Source organism: Rattus norvegicus, chromosome 3 (assembly GCF_021556685.1).
Source record: "Rattus norvegicus strain SHRSP/BbbUtx chromosome 3, alternate assembly SHRSP_T2T, whole genome shotgun sequence".
NCBI lineage: Eukaryota > Metazoa > Chordata > Mammalia > Rodentia > Muridae > Rattus > Rattus norvegicus.
This window is the reverse complement of record NC_141536.1, coordinates 110053071-110070642: the sequence shown is the minus strand read 5'-3', so window position 1 is coordinate 110070642 and position 17572 is coordinate 110053071. Positions and strand designations below refer to the sequence as shown.

Sequence of the window (17572 nt, the reverse complement as noted above, 5' to 3'; positions counted from 1 at the left end):
CATTTATATACTATGAACACATTAACAATTAAAGAAAATGAAAATTTAAAAGAGAGTAAGGCAGGGGAAGGAGAAGCACATGGGAGAGTTTAGAAGGAGGAAAAAGAAAGGGGAAATGGTAAAATTCTATTATAGTCTCAAAAATATTTTAAAAGAGACAACATATGGGATGATAGAAAATACTTTTATGTCTCATCTTAACTTTCAATAAGTATAATAAATTCCATGTAAATGGCCTGCCAGTATATGACAAAACTCAAAGCACCATTAGCCATTGGGATATTCAAAATTACTAATGAAATATTGCCTCATACATGCTATGATAATAGCCAAAAAACAAAAAACAAAATAAATGTAAGCAAGGAGATAAGAGGAGTATTTTGTAGAGTGTTGGTAGGAATGTGAATTCTTATAATTGCTATTAAAGAAGTATGGAGAATCTTCACAAATTAAAACTAAAGCATATATATATGTATATGTCTACATATATATATACACATACATATATATACATATATATGATCTGTCAGTAGCACCTCATTAAGGTGTTTACCAAAGGACTTAAGACAAGGACATCCGATATCCCACTGTAACATGACAAAATTCACAAGAGCCAAAACATATAGAAATATTTTGTTTATCAACAGATAAATATATAAATTGTGGGAATGAGGCATAATTTTCCAGAAAAAATAAATAATATGGATAGATATGTGATATCCATCTATCTAGAGATTCAGATATATGCATTATTGTTTGAAAGTTCTTATGTCATTACAGAGTCTGAGGAGTCTCTTCACAGGCCATCTGTAAGAGAAAGAATAGGGAAGTGTCATAAGTCTGTCTGTGTTCAAAGGCCTGAGAAAGAGAAGATCTGGTCTAGCTGTGCAGCTTAGCCCAAGGTGCAAAGTGTAGTGGTGAAGCTGGCCCCAGAGTGTGAAAGGAAAGAGAATTCTACTGTTCAAGTGTGAGTGAACAAGGATGCAAAGAAATCTTCCATTCTATGGAGGAAATATGGACACAAAGTGTGGAGCAGAGAGGGAAGGAAAGGCCATCCAGAGACTGCCACACCTGGAGATCCTTCCCACATACAGTCCCCAAGCCCAGACACTATTGCATATGCCAAGAAGTGCATGCTGACAGGAGCCTGATATAGCTGTCTCCTGAGAGGCTCTGACAAAACCCGACAAATACAGAGGCAGATGCTCACAGCCAACTATTGGACTGAGAAGGGGTCCCCAATGGAAGAGAAAGGACTGAAAGAACTGAAGGGGTTTGCAACCCCATAGGAAGAACAACAATATCAACCAACCAGACACCCCAGAGCTTCCAGGGACTAAACCACCAACAAAAGAGTACACATGGAGGGGGCCATGGCTCCAGAGGGGAAACCAGGAAAGGGGATAACACGTGAAATGTAAATAAAGAAAATATCCAATAAAAAAGAAGAAAAAAGGAAATCTCCCATCCTTAATGTCTGCTTCGCATGGGACCTGGGAAAAAGCATGAAGCTTATTCACATTTAAAGAGCAGGTTGTATTCAGTCTGCCAATTCAGTGGCTAATTCTCTCTAGAACCACTCTCACAGACATCCCAGGAATGATTGTTTGTGTCAGTGGACTTTTATGGGAAGACGCATGAAAACATTTAATTGCCACAGAAAGAAAAAGAGTCCAGTGTGAAACTGTGAAACGATGCATTGCTGGAGCCTGAGTGGCTGGGGCAGCTGAAACACTGGGGAATCTGACCCCGGTATGAACAATGTAGGCAAAGCTGAATGGCTAAAGAGCTCCACCGGACCAACTTTTTACCTCTTATGTAATCTTGGGAAGGGAGGGGCCTGCTATGTGGTAGAGCCTCCAACTCTACTACAGAAAACCTGCTAATAAGTCAGATCTTGAGAGGGACGCCTGAGAGTGATCACAGCTGCTATGACTCAAGATGACAATGGCCATGTCTAATTCTGAGGAAACAGCTAAAAATAAATTCTCTAGCTACTTAGGTTGTTTTCTTAACCCATGAAATAGCCATGATCTTGGGTGGTGATGATCATGTTTAACCACTTGCTGCAGTCTGAGCAGACCTTCAGAACAGTGTGCCAAATAAAAACACTCAGACGTAGAAAATTAAGCACTATGCTGCTATATGGTGGGAACACCTTAAGACGCACCCAATGTCCATCCTGTATTTCATTCTTCCAGACTGTTTTCTCCTAACAACTCAGCAACACCACCCTCTCCTTCCTTACTGCCTCAGTAAGTTCATATTTCCCCCAAAAGTGTAATATTCATGAAATCTCAGGAAATGAAGCCTTATATGTTCAAAGTGACAGCAGGTATATGGTATTTAGGTTGTGTGTTAGAGAGACACTACGTCATCCCCACTTAACACTGTTAGTATCTGTTAGATAAAATGAAGAATTAAGAAGAATGAGAGATACCCGTTAAAAAGTCTATTGATACACTGAACAAGCAAAGAAAGATTCACCTAAGTGATGGGCCACTCCTTGCCTTGGAAGGCTACCATCAAGTTGAGACTTGTGGATTAAACTTGTGTCAGATTATCAAACTAGCACATTCTTAGAGAAAGTCTGCCTCTCTCTTCTCTTGCCTTCATTGCATCTCTGTAACTTTTGCCTTCTAGGTTCTGAACCAGTGAAATGTAGCAAGTCATTTGTTAGCTAAAATTTCTTTCTGAAGTTCAGCAAGCATTTATTTGACATACAAACTTGTCAAATCTGGAGGGCAAATGAGGACTAGACTAAGGTACCTTTCCTCAAGATATTTTCAGTTTTACAAATGCTGTTACAATATAATTATAGTATTGTGAATGATTTTGAAAAGGAAGACAGTATGAACAGCGAGAATGCTGTTGCCAATGGCTTTATTCTTTAGAAAATGATAAACTGTAGTTAAAATGAAGAATATGCTCACACATATGAATGTATGAAATGTATCATAACAAACCTGAATTTATTCCAGCAATAGTCTATACACAATTTGAGAATCTATTGATGTAATTTAGCACACTAACAGATAAAAGAGTAAAGATTTATTATGTATGTATGTATGTATGTATGTATGTTACTGTATGTGGCCACTTCACATACAATAATCTGTGTATATGAGTATAGTATCTTTATACAGATGAAGAAAAGCAGTTTTTATTTTAAAGGTTAAAAGAGTTTAGCCGACCATATAGCTCAGTGGTAGAGTAGCAAGTGCAAGGCTCTGCATAGTGTCAATCGACAGTACTGAAAAAGAAAACAAACAAAACAAGCAAACAACAAACAACAAACAAAAAACCACCACACTAGAGTCTTTAGTTTAGAGGTTAAAGGAAACAGGAATCTTAAAAAGTCTATTTAACTCTGCATTTTTAAAAATAAGTGCCTGGGTCTTCCTGGATGAAACAGAAGGACGCCCTGCATATGCCAGCATGTAAAAACTTCCAACATTGTTCTGAGCTTTCATAGTTGATATTTCCACTAGTGCTTCAGCCTGAGGGAAGGGGTGTGCGAGCGGCCTGTGTCTGCACAGGTTTCACTTCTTGACGAAATATCAGAGGTGGCTCACGTTCCTCAACCAGTTTGCTGAACCTTCAGGTGACGCCTGCACCTCATCTCCTCCCAAGAGCTCATCAACATCACTAGAGTGCACCATTGCCTTAGACCTTAAATCTGACCTCCTTTTACCCGAAGTAGTCATTGCTATTCAACTGTGATGGCAAGGTGATGGTACTTTGGACATCCACCTCTTCCTCATGATTAAATGTCATCAACCACTTCTGGAAGTTTACCAAATGTTGTTCTTAGCTTTCTCTAATGTGTTTTTCCCTTCTTCCTCTCTGAGCATGTAAACGAGTTTTTGGTTTTGTTTTTTGTTTTTTGTTTTTGTGTTTGTTTTTGTATGTCTGCAATGGGTGAGACAAGAGTTCCATTCTGAACAAATTGCCTTTCCCTGGAGCTTTAGAGGGCTCCTTCAAGCACACATAAAAGTTAGATTCAGTTTGCTATGTCCCTTTCCTTCTGTTATGCACACAGCTGCCCACTGGGACCTTTTAAGGAGCTTAGAGCAAATTCAACCATTCATCCATAGCAAAGTATAAAAGCTCAGTTTTCCTCTTTACCACCCACAGTTGTGCAGCTAGAGAAGCAGAGAATGCACTTAGCCCCAGGCTACACTCCTGGCCATACTTTCAAACATTGCTATACTGCCCTTGCACCCATGCATGTATCCTGCTTTCAATCAATTTTTGGGAGCATGATTGATCTATTTTTCTCTGGCAGACAGACTTTCTTGAAGCAGGTATATCCTTGGCACTTAAGTTCTTAATAAAAATTCATGTTGTTTATAAATGGGTGGGTAAAATGTAATAGGAAGAAGCAACAGGTGTGTGACTTCTGTGCTACCTGACAAAGTAGATATCACGTACCATTTGGATCTGCTAGGCTTTGATTTAGTATTCTCCAGGTGGCAGTCATGTTGAGATTGATGTTCAGGTTATGACTCACTCTCTCTCTCTTTCTCTCCATATACTACTCCATTAGATTAAGTGCTTTCATTTTTATTAGAGAAGGTAATAACTTTATCCAAAGGGAGACATTATAATACTCATTTCATTACTCCCTGCTGCCCCTACACCCTGTTTTCTAGGAAACCAGCCTAGAGCAGATAGGCTTTCAGATAGAAATTAAGAGGGAGGAGGAGTATTGGAGAGGACTTTGGTGGTCCTCACATGTAGAAGGGGTAGGATGCAAATGGGATTGATCAGAGTGGGCTTCAGTGCAATACTATACTCAATACAGAGGAATACATATGTTACACTGGTTGGAAGATGCATCTACAGATAAAGGGTAGCTCAGACTTGCCTAGAGTTAGGGCAATAGGGCTGGGTCTTTTTACTCCTGGAACAATGGATTATTGGTACACTCCATTCTACGTGGCTGTAGAAACATCTGCTCTCTGCCTCAGGAGAATCCTTCCAGAAGGCTGATGACATTGGTTACATTACCCACACTCCAGGACAGGCCCTAGGCCCAAAAGTAGTTGGCCAACAAAAAAGAAACTCTGTGTGTGTGTGTGTGTGTGTGTGTGTGTGTGTGTGTATGTTGTGCATTTGTTTTATTTTGGTATTTTTTGGTTTGTTGAAGTTGTTGTATTTTTTAATTATTTATTTATCTATTTATTTACTTATTTATTTATTTATTGTGAAAGAGACAAACAGTTGGGTGGCTAGAGAGGTGGAGAGAACCTGGAAGGAGATGGTTAAGAAGAAAGAATATGATTGAAATAATATTAAATAATTTTTTAAGGAAAAAGAAAGTGGATGTCTGAATGATCTGTCCCTACAGTGTTCTTGGCAGTTCTTAGGATTAAGTGCTACACCTCTTAGGAATTATGATAGCAGCAGAATACAGTTTATGCCAGACGTACCTAACATGGACTTGCCGAGAAATTTATTTTTAGTTTTCTGAGAAGTTGAACTTATAGTTTGAAACAAAATCATTATGACACTATAAACATATGTGAATACATGAATGGCTGAACATAGTTGAATTGTAATCTCATCTTAATTGGGCTGTGATGTTTGTGTTTCCATGTGTTTTTAATAGACAGAATATTTATTATTATTCAAAGGAGAAAATAATTAACTAGCTCTTTAAACAGTTATTCTTAAGGAACTCATTGGCCTTTAAGTGTTTTTTTTAACACAAGGTCTCACTAAATAGCCTAGAATGGCCTTCAAGTGAGGTCCCCCTACATTAGCCTCCCAGATGCTAGTATTACAATACACACTGATATGTTGAGGTTAGCTATGCCCTTGTAATTCTATGCATACCTTTGTAAGGAGACTTGGCAAAAGACATAGTTTCTGGTGTATTCTTGTGGTAGCAAAGTTGGATCTTTTCTTTCTAATGAGTTGAGATGTGGGGATAGAAACTCAGCACTGACTTGTTTATTAGTCATATTGAATTATAAAGAATGTAGTAGAAAACATTTTATTTAGTTTTGGAATAAAGGGAGTGATTGTTTAAAAAAGACTAAAAAAGAGGAAGGGTTTTTAATCCATGGAGAGGCACAAAATTGGGAAACAAGTGGGATTATACTGTAAGCTGGAGCAAGGCTGAGGAGACTTGGAGCATTCTGAGAAATGACTGGAATCCCCCAGATGTATCAACTTGTAGAGAAATGAAAGGAAACGGCATCCACATGCTCATTTCTTTCATTCCCCAAACAAAACACCAACAACTTAAGAAGGACACATACCTGCTAAGAGAAATACCCTATGAAGAATAACCCAATAAAGTGGGGGATAAGTTAGAGAGTGAGATAGATTAGCAAATATATGATTTCTGGGCAGGAGAAAATGGCTGCATTAATATCAGCAAGGAGAGAAGAGGGCAGAAATAGCACAACATGTATTTTTTATCCCTGTTGATTCTTCTGTAATCAGAGACACAAAAACCTATGAATTATAGTTTTTACTGTGATACACATAGCATGCTAGTACAGTTGATAAGATCAATCCTTTCAAATACTGTTAGCTTACTCAATCCTTTGGGCTTTAGCTTTAGGACATATACCAAAAAGGCATGTAGATAAGGTGTAATTTCCCATCTGTAGCCCCTGCTCCTCTTGCCAAAGGACTGGAAGAAAATATATTCTGAATGTAAAAGGTCAGCTAGGGTATTTAAAATTATGAGTCCACAGGAGAGGAATGACCAGTGGGTACTTTTGTCTCTGCAACTTAGAAATGACATTCCAGTGAAAGCTGAGATTTAATGGGGTCCTCTATTATCTGAAAACAATTGATCTCAGAATTTAAAAATTAAATGTGCTAGGATATTGGTTTTCTACAAATCCCAGTCAGCAAGGATGTCACTTAAAAGCCAAAGCAGGACTGTAAGGGGAACCATTGAACTTTCTCTGACTAATAAGATCAATTTCTTGTGTATTTGGCTTCTAAGTTAGCTCTACTCCAGTATAAAACATAAGACCGTGCCTTTGAGGGTGGCATTCTTTGCTTCTATTTTTTCTGGCTAAATAAACAGACTGAACTTTCCGGGCTTTATTGTCTTGTTTATAAGAGTGAAGATGACATCTGTATCAATAGGAACAAAATGTGTTTATAAGCTATTTCCCATTAGAGCATGTATGGTTTGAACTAGCAGACGTTATGATAAGCAGGTATCTTAGATTGCTTTTCCTGAAGTAAGAAACTAAGAGGATATTGTAGCTGTATATTGGTGAAATAGAATGAACACAGTAACAGCCACATGCCAAACGTGAGGATCCATGATAATGTGTTCTGCTGACAATGTGCATCATGTGAGTAACAAAATGAGAATGGTCCCTCACTTCTGCCATCTTCCTGACATACAGCACTCCAGGCAAAATTTCATGCTAAATATTACATATATCTTAACTGAATAACTTTCTGAAAAAATCTGATTTGTACTCTTCAAACCTAAGGGGCTAACAAAAAAAATAAAGAAATTCTGGCTAGGACTTCAAATACTATATTGATTAGGTAGGGAGAGAGTGAGTAGCCTTGTCTAGTCCCTGATTTTAGTGGAATTGCTTCAAGTGTCTCTCCATTTTGATTGATGTTGGCTATCGGTTTGCTGTATATTGCTTTTACTATATTTAGGTATGGGCATTGAATTCCTGATCTTTCTAAGACTTTTGCCATTTGGTCAAATGCTTTCTCAGCAGCTAATGAGATGATCACAGAGGTCAAAGAGCTACAAATTGGAAAGGAAGAAGTCAAAATATCACTATTTGCAGATGATATAGTATATTTAAGTGACCCCAAACAGTCCACCAAAGAACTCCTAAACATGATAAACAATGTCAGCAAAGTGGCTGGATGTGAAATTAAATCAGTAGTCTTCTTCTACTCAAAAGATAAACAGGCTGAGAAAGAAATAAGGGAAATGACTCCCTTCACAATAGTCACAAATAATACAAAATAACTTGGTGTGACTCTAACCAAGCAAATGAAAGATCTGTATAACAAGAACTTTAAGTCTCTGAAGAAAGAAATTGAACAAGATCTCAAAAGATGGAAAGATCTTCCATGCTCATGGATTGACAGGATAAATACAGTAAAAATGGCCATTTTGACAAAAGCAATCCACAGATTCAATGCAATCCCCATCAAAATTTCAACTCAATTCTTCACAGAGTTAGAAAGAACAATTTGCAAATTCATTTGGAATAACAAAAAAAAATCCAGGAGTATGAAAACTGTTCTCAACAATAAAAGAACTTTTGAAGGAAATCATCATCCTTAACTTCCAGCTGAATTACAGAGCAATAGTGATAAAAAAAAAAAAACAACTGTATAGTATTGGTACAGAGACAAGCAGGCAGATCAATGGAATAGAATTGAAGATCCAGAAATGAACCCACACACCTATGGTCACTTGATCTTTGACAAGGGAACTAAAACCATCCAATGGAAAAAAGACAGCATTTTCAACAACTGGCAGTATGCATGTAGAAGAAGACAAATCAATCATTTGTATTGCTTTGTACAAAGCTCAAGTCAAAGTGGATCAAGGACCTCCACATAAAACCAGATACATTGAACCTAATAGAAGAGAAAGAAGGGGAAAGCTTTGAACACATGGGCACAGGGGAAATTTTTCTGAACAGAATATGAATGGCTTATGTTCTAAGATCAAGAATTGACAGATAGGACCTCAAAAAATTGGAAAGCTTCTGTAAGACAAAGGACACTATCAATACAACAAAACGGCAACCAACAGTTTGGGGAAAGATCTTTACCAATCCTACGACTGATAGAGAGCTAATATCCAATACATACAAAGAACTGAAACAGTTAGACTCCAGAGAATCAAATAACCCTATTAAAAATGGACTACAGAGCTAAACAAAGAATTATCAACTGAGGAATATCGAATGACTGAGAAGCACCTAAAGAAATGTTGAACATCCCTAGTCATCAGGGAAATGAAATCAAAACAAACCTGAGATTCTACCTCACATCAGTCAAAACAGCTAAGATAAAAAACTCTGGTGACAACAGATGCTGGCAAGGATGTGGAGAAAGAGGAACACTCCTCCATTGTTGGTGGGATTGCAAACTGGTACAACCACTCTGGAAATCAGTCTGGAGATTCCTCAGAAAATTGCACATAGTACTACCTGAGGACCCAGCTATATCATTCCTGGGTATATACCCAAAAGATGCTCCAATGTATAACAAGGACACATGTTCCACTATGTTTATAGCAGCCTTATTTATAATAGCCAGAAGCTAGAAAGAACCCAGATGTCCTTCAACAGAGGAAAGGATACAGAACATGTGGTACATTTACACAGTGGAGTACTACTCAGCTATTTAAAAACAATGACTTCATGAAATTCTTAGGCAAATGGATGGAACTAGGAAATATCATTCTGAATGAGGTAACCAAATCACAAAAGAGCACATGTAGTATACATTCACTGATAAGTGGATTTTAGCTCCAAAGCTTAGAATACCCAAGATAAAATTCACAGACCATATAAAGCTTCAGAAGATGAAAGACAAAAGTGTGGATTCTTCAGTCCTTCTTAAAAGTGGGACAAAAATACTCAGAGGAGGAAATACGAAGACAAAGCATGGAGCAGAGACTGAAGGAAAGGCTATCCAGAGACTGCCCCACCTTGGGATTCATCCCATATAAAGCCACCAAACACAGACACTATTGTAGTTGCCAAGAAGTACATGCTGACAGGAGCCTTATATAGCTATCTCCTGAGAGGCTCTGCCAGAGTCTGACAAATACAGAGGCAGATGCTCGCTGCCAACCATGAAATGGAGAACAGGGTCCTCAATGGAGGAGTTAGAGAAAGTACTGAAGGAGCTGAAGGGGTTTGCAACCCCATAAGAACAACAATATCAACCAAGCAGACCACCCCCCCCCAAGAGCTCCCAGGGAGTAAACAATTATCCCAAGAATACACAGGGATAAACCTTGACTCCATTTTCATATGTAGCAGAGGATGGCCTTGTCAGGCATCAATGGGAGGAAAGGCCCTTGGTCTTGTCAAGGCTTGATGTCTGAGTGTAGAGGATGATCAGGGCAGTAAGGTTGGAAAGAGTGGATAGCTGGGAGATAGTACATGAGTGGGTAGGAGAGCACCCTTATAGAAGCAGGGGGAGATAATGGGTTTCTAAAGGCAAACCAGGAAAGGGGGAATTTATTTATATTTGAAATGTAAATTAAAAATATCCAATAAAAGAAACAAAAAGAAATTACAAACAAAAAAATCAAATTAAATTAAATCCAGACAGCTGAAATGAGGAAGGAAAAAGACAGAGACCTGTTTTGCCATGCCACTCAGTGTTTGTTAGAAAAGATGCCCACAGACCTGACCTCTGTCCACAGCCCAGGCAGGCCATAGACACACAGAGTCCTGGTTACCACCATGCAGACCTTTGGACTTCCCTGCCACCCACAGGTCCAGATTCAAGGCTCTGAATTGGCCCACCCTGAAACCTCTATCATATGTGAATGATTGGAACAAGTGAAAGGGCTGGTCCTGCTGGTCCGAAGCTACAGCATCTTCATGACACAGGGAAACAACAGGGTAACCAGGAGGAGTCTGTTGAAGATCCAATATTGATAGTATCACAGAAGCCAGAGACCCTAAACCAAACCAATGAATGACTCATTGCAATGAATATTTACAAGTGAAGATGCGTGGACATAGGGATATACTGTGGGACACACTATGACACAATACAGCGTCCATGATGTAATGTTTTCCTATTCTTTGTTTTATTTTATGTTATAGTGTGTGTGTGTGTGTGTGTGTGTGTGTGTGTGTGTGTGTGTGTGTGTCTGCTATTTTTGGAGGCATGTTGCAAGAACCAAGGGCAGATGAGATGGAACTGAAAGATGAGTGAGATTCGAGTGCATGGTATAAAACTCACAAAGAATAAATAAAAGTTTTATTAAAAAAGTTATAAACTGATTTTGTTAACTTATCCAATAAAGAGCTGACCCAGTAAAATAAATAAGTAAATATGTGCAAATAAATACAAAAATAAAATAAGTAAAAGTGAATATGAATATATATAAATAAATTAGTAAATAAAAATGAAGATAAATCAATTAAAAAATAAAGAAATTCAGAGAAAGTGTCCCAAATGAGAGATGCCAGAGGAGGTAAGACAACAAACTACAATGTGATGACTTTGTCAGAATCATAGAATCATAGCAAAAGAACAGTAGGTAGAAACTGAGAGACTCTTAATAAAGCATGGACTTTAACTGATGTTAATGTATCAGACTTGGTTCATTAACTGAAACAAACAGATCTGAGTTAATGTGAAATGCTATTAGTGAAAATGGATTTAAGACAGATGGGAACACTCTACAATATCTTCACAATTGTTCTTTCACTGTCAAACTGTTCTAGCATAATTTATTTAAAAGTAAAATACAATAGTTCCTTGTGGAAGCACTCCAGGTCTTGTTTAGAATTGCTAAATATTCTGACACACTCTTCTTTCTGGAGGTGCTGCTTCTGCACGGCTTCAGATTCAATTCTTACCTCAGCCCTTCTTCCAGATATGTAAGGATACTAATCTTGCTTTTCACAGGTTTAATTTTATGTATTTATGGTTTCCTAAGAAAAGCCTTGGCTTTCTGTGGCATCACAGAATGAGCTGCTCAAAGGGGCTCTCTGTTGGAAGCTCAGAAGAGACCTTTCAGCAGATGTAGCATGTACTCCTGACTTAGTTAGGATTTCCATTGCTCTGACAAGACACCATCACCAAAACAACTCTTATAATGGACATCATTTAATTGGGGCTGGCTTACAGATTCAGAGGTTCAGTCTATTATCTTCAAGGTGGGAGCATGGCAGCATCCAGGCAGGCATGGTAGAAGTTGGAGCTGAGAGTTCTACATCTTGATCAGAAGGCAGCAATGAGAAGACTGACTTCTAGGTAGCTATAAGGAAGTTCTCAAAACTCACCCCCATAGTTGCACATGTCCTCCAACAAGGCTACACCTTCTAAGAGTACAGATCTCTGGGCCAAGCATATTCAAAGCACCACATTCTACTCCCTGGCCTGCACAGGCTTGTTAAAACATATGAGTCTATGGGGGCCATACCTACACATAGCATAATGCAACTTCAAAATTCCTATAGTCTATTACAGTCTCAACAATGTTAAGAGTCCAAAGTTCAAAGACCGCTTACCTAACTCAGGAGTGAGGGGCTCTGCTCATAAATCCTTACTCTTTTATCCCTTTCTGAACAAGAGACACATCCTGCTTTAGGAATCCTTGCAGATTATACATGAGTTGTCTATGAAGGTGAAGGCTTCATCTATCAACTCCATTCCTCATTGCTTGAAGTTTTTCTAAGAGTATTTTCCTAGCATGTCTAAACTCCTAGGTATGTGGACTTAAGTCTCTGATGGCACTAGCCTCATGGTAGGTATGCAAAGAGATTACTGAATTCAGACATTGTCAGGAAGCCTATAAACTGTCCATCATGGTCTAGCTATATCTAAAGGTTGGCTTGAGGATAGTAGACATGGCTACAGTAGTGTTTGTCCTTCTGGACAGGCTTCTGAAGTCCAAAGCTTCATCTCATATCTCTGGAATCTAACCTTTGGTTTTCAGAGTGCCTAAGATGGGGCAATTGCATGTTATTGTGTGATAGAAGCGGGTAGTTCTAGAGATAAGGAATGGGTGGTAGAAGAGATGAAAGAGACAAGAAAGAAAACAACTATTTACCTCTGTGACCCAGTTGGGTTGTGAGACCCTTTGATGATCAACAGACAAACAAGGAAGTAAACATATAACTGATTGCTATAAATAAATTTCCCCAATATCCATACAAACTATATCTGAGAATTCCAAGTGAGTTGTGGGGAAAACTGGGAGACAGTGTGATATATTGACCAAGGAGGATGAGCAGATATTTGCATTGTGTTAACTCTGTTTTCTTCCAGCAGAGACATAGGACTTCTAAAATGGTTAAAGGAAGATAGCAAAGAAAAGAATACTAATCAAGAATCTGTCGAATGGCATCTGTGTCAAGTCGGTCATACCTCACTCAGAGTAACTGTGGCATCTGTAGCTCATAAAATGGAAGTAAGACTTGAAGGACTTTAGAATGAGAGTCATCTAACCAGGAATCTGAACAATACAGACTAAAGCATTGGTAAGAACATGAGCACTGAAGGGAGAGACACTGAGAATTCTTCCCATCTTTATCCTCTACCCCAATCAATACAAAGTCTAAGATCAATCTCCCTCTAAGTCAATATTCATGTTAACAAATAAAGGATAGCAGTAAATGCTAGCTATAGGATCAATAAATCCCAGACTAGTTGAAAGGAAAAGGGATTATAAAATCCAATCAATCCAAGAAGCCATGACAATAATTAGGGGTGAAAAAAGGTCATAAAATCCATAAGACTGTAGAATTACCAAGTGTAATAATTAAACATAGCTTTAAAAGATCCAGAATCTAACTATCTTCTAAAACTACTGGCTAAGGTCATATGAAGGAAAACTGTGAAAAGAGACTGATGGAAGAGATACATGAAGCAAATGCCAAATAAAAAAAAATCATAATGTTAAAATAGTCAGTACTGAGTGAGCACCTCAATATCAAACTGTAGTATTCATCCTTAACAATAACTTTTTACTAATGGAAAACATATTTTGACTTGTTGCATGTAATAATATGCATACATCAATACTCAAAATAAAGTAAGTCCTGTCAGACTTACTTGAACAAGTGAATCAATAAGTTAAATAGACATACAAATATTAGTATATAATATTTGCCAGTTTCTCCTTATATTTATGCTACAGTTTTTCTCAAACTGATAAAATAATCAGTGAACAGAGATGAAATTTTAAGTATTAGTAAAATTTATTAAAGATATCTAGAAGAAACTTACAGCTAAGGAAAATTTGATATTTGTCCCTTTACTCCCTACCATCTACTTTCCCTCAATAATATATGTGTGAGACAGAGTCCCAAAAAATCACTATGCCAAACTGACAGCAGTACAATTACAATTAAATAAGAGACCCATGACACTTTCTACAGTAAATGTAAAATAGCCTGTGCTATTTGCCAACTTTTATACTTAATGAACCCATACAATGCAGCTTCATTTATTAACTCAAAGCCACTTCTATTTCATCTATATTCTGTTTACTTCCCCAATGCCATATAATTTTAAAGCAAGTCTAATAAATCAACCTTGGACGTACATGCTGAAATATTTATGAGGAAAATAAGCATTATAACCTATAGGGTGTTAGAAATCATATGTATCCCACTAGCTTGCTTTTGCTGTTTTTGTTCATGATTGTGTTGAAGAAGACTCAGATACAAAGAAACAAGCCAATGAAGGGAAAACATATTTCTCTGATTTATGATCTGAAAAACATGTCCTTCTTCTCTTATAACTTATTTTTGTTAGATTTAATTCTTAATTAAAATTTTATCGATTGATTCATCTAGTTAGGAGGGTAGTATGAGTGCCACAGAGGACATGTGTAAGTCAGAGAACAACATGAGTCAGTCCCTTCTTCCTGCCATGTGGGTCTCAGTGATTAAATTCAGATTGTCAGACTTAATGACAAATTCTTCAACTTTATCCACTCAATCATCTCACCAGCTCTACTCTAAGACTTTTAATGAATCATTTTCAACAATAAACACATTGTTTTTACTCAAAATTAAAACTTAAATATAATCACCTATATGTCTAATATTGATTGTCGGCTTAACAGGATATAGCGTCACCTACAAGACACACTTTCATGTGTCTGTGAAAGGTTATCTATATTCGGTCAACTAAGGTAGGTTATGTGCAACATTGTCCCATGGCTTGGATTCCAAATTGAATATAAAGGAGGGAAATGAGCATTAGCATTCATTTTCCTCAACTTGCTGACTATGAATGCAGTGAGATCAGCTGCCTCAACTTCCTGACTTCGTGCATTTTCCACCATGATAGGCTGGAACTGTGGGCGCAACAGTGTAATGGCACAATGATAGGATGTGTAACTAATACTACACTGAATTGTATGTTTGAGAATGCTTATGCACAATGTATATAAATCGAGAGACACTATTTAGTCCACATGTTTACATACTTTCTGTGTAAATAAGCATAAATATAGATTTCTCCTTTGCAGAAGGAATAAAAACACCAAGAAAACCATCTGGAAATACTAAAGTAAATATGTTTAAATGACTTTAACAAGATTATGCAGGGATTTTCTTTTATGAAGCATACAAATTTCCATGTAGAAATACTAAGGTCTCTTAATCCAATCTATCAGTCACTATATAGCCCAGGAAATACAAAATATCATAAAAATGATAGTGACTAAAGAAAAATGCTTTGTTCCAGATGCTGATGGCCATAAACACCAAGAGCAAGTCATTGTGTGCAAGGTCTGAGTGCTAAGGATGGAGAGGGGGCTAGAAGACAACTTCTTTCTTGTCTCCAAGAACTGTAGAGACCAGACCTCAGAACCATCGAGAGCTGATGGTGAAGCAAAGGCTGACAGCTCTTTTACTTTTCATAAAGTGAATAATGAATAATTCAATAGAATTTGTGAACATGGCTTCTAGCCAACAGCAGTTATTTTTCTTGGGAAAGTTGAAGCACAGGATCTTATCCCAGTTGGTATAAACGATAACATAGTCTTGCCAGGGATGTTTTGTCCAGTGGCAGGGTAAAGGGCTATACCAATATGAAGCTGCAAGGTATAGCTAGAGTATAGAGCAGGAGCCGAGAAAGTATACACGGGATGTGATGGTTCTGTATCAAGGGAACCAGAAAACTCATTAGCTAATGAACTCTTCACCTCACCTTTAACATGCAAAACAGCATAACTATTGCCTACTACAATTTATTATATATTTCAAGATAACTGAAGGGTCTTAGAGTTCTCAATGTATAGCAGTGATGAATATTTGAAGAAATAGAAATGTTAATTGTGCCGATTTTGTTATTAGCCATTGTCCTAGTTTCATTTCTGTTGCTATAATAAAATGCCCTGATAAAAAGTAGGAGTTTCTTGGCCCATGAGTTCAGGTTGAAGTCCACAACTACACAGAACTCAAAGCAGAAACTTAAGTCATTGCCTTCACAGTCAAGAGTGGGGAAGAAATAAACTGTGAGTCCTTGCTTGTTTATGCTCATCTAGCTTTCTTCACTCATAGACAGTTCTGGCCCAGCCTCTGAAATGGTACAAACTACAGTGTGCTAGTTCTTTCTACATTAACAATCAAGACAGTCTCCTACAGACCTTCTAACAGAACAACCTGATCTAGATAATTCCTCATTAATATTCCTAGCAAAACCAACAAAGTCAACTAACATGGACCCTTGGGCCTTTCAGAGACTGAACCACCAACCAAAGACCATACATGGAATAGACCTAGGCTTCCTTGCACATGTGTAGAAGATGTGCAGCTTGGTCGTCATGTGGGTCCTGAGCAACTTGAGCAGGAGCTATCCCAAAAGCTGTTGCCTGTTCATGGAATATGTTTTTCTAGCTGGGCTGCCTTGTCTGGACTCAGTGGAGAGGCTGATCCTAGCCCTGCAGAGACTTGATGTGTGAGGTGGGTGGGATGCCCGGGGGGCCACCTACTCAGAGGAGAAGGAGATGGGGGATGAGTTAAAGGATTTTGGGGGGACAGTCAGGAGCAGGGTAGTGAGCAGGATGTAAAAATGAATAAGTGATTTTTTAAAAGGACTCCTTCCAAGGTCATTCTAGGTATGTCAAGTTGATAGACAAAACCAATTAATACACCAGTGTATACATACACTGAATTAACATACTGTGACTCATAGACACATACAAATAGTATAAGTACATTTAAGTGTAAGGGGGAATTATTAAATATATAGAGATACTATTGGGCAGGCCTTGCAATCCTGATATCTATATGTAAATTTGGAACTGCCATTACAAAGTTGTCTGTCTTCTGATCACCTCATGCATGTCATGGCACATGCCCAGCCTGATTCTACCTACAATAATGATAATGTTTGATTTCAATGCATATTTTAGTTGTAAAGATTTTAAATAACTGTATAACAAAATGGGTACCAGGAATATAGCTTAAACTAGTTATGTGGCCCACTATATAAATCCCAGTGCTTGGAGGAAACACTAAAAGATTGTGAATCTAAGGCCAACCTGGGGTACACAGTGAGGGAGGCTTTGTCTCAAACATCATAGAAAAATAGTAACAAACATAATAGAAACTAATGTAACAATAATTTCAGATACACTGGATAAGAACACTGTTGACTTTGGAATAATTTCCCAATATTCATAATTTAACATGTTAGCAAAAATTCCAGGAATTATGGAATATAAATTTGATATGGAATATGAAAAAGCAACAGTGTATTCTAAAGAAGTTCCATAGAAGACAGTAAAAATGCATTAAAAATCTGTGGAATTAGCATACAGACTGGCTATGCTGTCTTCTACTGAAGATCTGCCTAACAGTTATGTTTCACAAGAACACCTGCTACAGACACC

The 17572-nt window shown here is 37.8% G+C and overlaps 2 long non-coding RNA genes across 2 annotated transcripts in view; one reads left to right on the top strand and one right to left on the bottom strand.

Moving 5' to 3' along the window:
- LOC147995661 (uncharacterized) overlaps positions 1-16911 on the top strand; it is an 88893-nt gene extending 71982 nt beyond the window's left edge. Inside the window, exons 2-3 of the long non-coding RNA XR_015683756.1 lie at positions 12991-13202; positions 15421-16911. This is a non-coding gene — a long non-coding RNA (uncharacterized LOC147995661). The remainder of the gene's footprint in view (positions 1-12990; positions 13203-15420) is intronic.
- The window catches only part of LOC147995660 (uncharacterized), a 110694-nt gene that overhangs the window by 15977 nt on the left and 77145 nt on the right, over positions 1-17572 (bottom strand). The gene's annotated exons all lie outside the window — the stretch shown is intronic.